The sequence below is a fragment of the Mastomys coucha genome, unplaced genomic scaffold, assembly GCF_008632895.1.
Source record: "Mastomys coucha isolate ucsf_1 unplaced genomic scaffold, UCSF_Mcou_1 pScaffold13, whole genome shotgun sequence".
Taxonomy (NCBI): domain Eukaryota; kingdom Metazoa; phylum Chordata; class Mammalia; order Rodentia; family Muridae; genus Mastomys; species Mastomys coucha.
In genome coordinates this window covers 61,542,642-61,545,174 of record NW_022196895.1, presented here as the reverse complement: position 1 = coordinate 61,545,174, position 2,533 = coordinate 61,542,642, and the positions used below count along the sequence as shown (strand labels likewise).

Here is a 2,533-nt window from a genome sequence, read left to right as displayed (position 1 = left end):
TCTCTCTCTCTCTCTCTCTCTCTCTCTTCCCTTCTTTTTAAAAAAAGATTGAAAAGGACCATACAAATGAACAGTACATCCTAACCCAAAAAAGAATGTGGAGTGACTTGGTTTATTTTTTGGTGAAGTCAAGCAAAGCAATACAGCTCAATGGTGTTACCCTAACTAGAAAAATAATTTGACTAATGAACTAAAGGCACCGAAACTCTAATACTTGCATTGCCTGTTCCGAGCTTACATTTAAAATTAGCAATTTTCACTTGAATATCATCCTTTCTATATCAATTTGAATGCAGAAATCTGCACACCAGTGCACAACCAGAAATAAAAACACAAAAAACAGCTGGGCAGTGGTGGTGCACACCTTTAATCCCAGCACTTAGGAGGCAGAGGCAGGGGGATTTCTGAGTTCGAGGACAGCCTGGTCTACAGAGTGAGTTCCAGGACAGCCAGAGCTATACAAAGAAAGTCTGCCTGGGAGTGGGGGTGGGTAGACACACACACACACACTACAGGAAAACCCAATCCTTCTTAAAAATGGTTTACAGTACCCACAGTAGACACTATCTCCGCACCTACTGCATCATCCCAACCCACCTCCTTAAATGAGTATTTAGCAGACTGGAGCCTTCTAAGCAAATCTCTTCTACCCAATCAGATCTCTCCTGAAGCTCAAAGCACTGGTATGGGTGTTTGGTGGGACTGGGGTGTGTGCCACAGCACTCCTGCCTTAGTCTTCCAGGTCATCCTGGTCCTTAAGGAGGGCCTATGAAGAAGGACTGTGGAACAGGCACAAAGAGTCTAGGAGAAGCTGAGAAAAGAAAGCTGAAGAGAATAGCTGGGGGGCGGAGGAGGGGGAGGGGTGGCTGTCAAGTATGCAGCAAAGGCAGAGAAAGGAGGCCCTTAAACCTGTCTGGATTTCTCCAGTGTGTTCTCATGAGAGCTTCTCACACAGCTTCAAACTCTACTGGGCAATGCTGTCACAAATCTGCAGTTCAGTCCAGCATGGTGGTGGATGCCTATACTGAAAGTGATGATGCAGGAGAGTTGCTATGAGTTCAAGGCCAGCCCAGTATACACCAAGTATCACCCTGGTCAAGGCTAAACTGAAAGACTATGTTAATGATGATGATTGGGGGGAGGGGGGTGATGGTGGTGATGATAGTGGTGATGGTGGTGATGGTGATGGAGGTGGTGGTGGTGGTGGCAGTGGTGGTAATGGAGGTGGTAGTGGTGATAGTGATGGTGGTGGTGGTGGTAATGGAGGTGGTGGTGATGGTGGTGGTAATGGAGGTGGTGGTGATGGTGGTGGCAGTGGTGGTAATGGCGGTGGTGGTGATGGTAGTGACACTGGCCCCTGTGATACTTCACCATCACAGCAACAGATGTCCAAGGATGCTATTTCCTTACTGTTTGGAATTGCTTAATGTGAAGAGCCTCAATGTCCAATGAAACAAACTGTCACATACAGGATATTTTTGAAAGAAACTGCTTATAAAGATTTCAGGAAGGCCGGGCGGTGGTGGCGCACGCCTTTAATCCTAGCACTTGGGAGGCAGAGGCAGGCAGATTTCTGAGTTCGAGGCCAGCCTGGTCTACAGAGTGAGTTCCAGGACAGCCAGGGCGACACAGAGAAACCCTGTCTCGAAAAAAACAAAACCAAACCAAACCAAACCAAATCCAAAAAGAGGGCTACAGTATCACTATTGGGAGAGGTGGCCCCTGTGACCCACTGAGAAGTTGTGTGGCCTCATCCTGTGATGACAGCCTCAGCTGACTCTGAGAAAGCACAGACAGACAGGGAAAGTCATCCTTTTGGGCATGGGGTGTGCACAGGTGATGCTCAACTCAACTGCCCTGGAGGAAGGACAACGACAAGACAGTAAACCCAAAAGGCACACCCTGGTTAGGATCTTGAAGAACGGAAGGGCATAGTCTGGGCATCTGGAAAGCTCAGAGCCCAAGCTCGGAACCCAGGCTCAGAACCGGCTGGCACGGTGATCAGCACCGACACCTGAGTGGGGCTGTTGTGTGCTGAGTGTGCTTTCATAAGGGGAAGAACATACTGAAGTAACAGTCGTGATGTCCCGTTTCTCCTAAGAACGAGATGTGAGCATGCTGGGCTGGACCAGGTCACGTAAAACCAGGGACTCCGGAGGAAGGGTTCTCAGAATTGTCTCAGTACCCAGTTCTCAGTACTGCCACCATTTCTGTGCAGCAAGAACGTTTAAAAGCTGCAGTGACTGCTGCTGCTGCTAGGAACAGCAAATAACACAGGATCACACCCTCACAAGTATGGTTTGAAGGGACAGATCAAGGAGCAAACTGCCTGACGACAATGGGTGAGCCTCAGCAGAAACAGTCTGCGGCAAGAGAAAGGGGGAGGTTTCCCAAACTGGGGGTGGGAGGGAGAATCCCTCTATGCAAAGGCTGACATCAGCACCCGGTAGGACCTGGGGTCCACCATGCTGGGTGCACGTTAGAGGTAGGGGTAATACAGCACCGGGGAAAGACTGGAAGAGCACTTCCAAAC

General features: G+C 49.2%; 1 protein-coding gene across 15 annotated transcripts in view; it reads right to left on the bottom strand.

Moving 5' to 3' along the window:
- The window catches only part of Znf532 (zinc finger protein 532), a 109,587-nt gene that overhangs the window by 38,934 nt on the left and 68,120 nt on the right, over nucleotides 1-2,533 (bottom strand). The gene's annotated exons all lie outside the window — the stretch shown is intronic.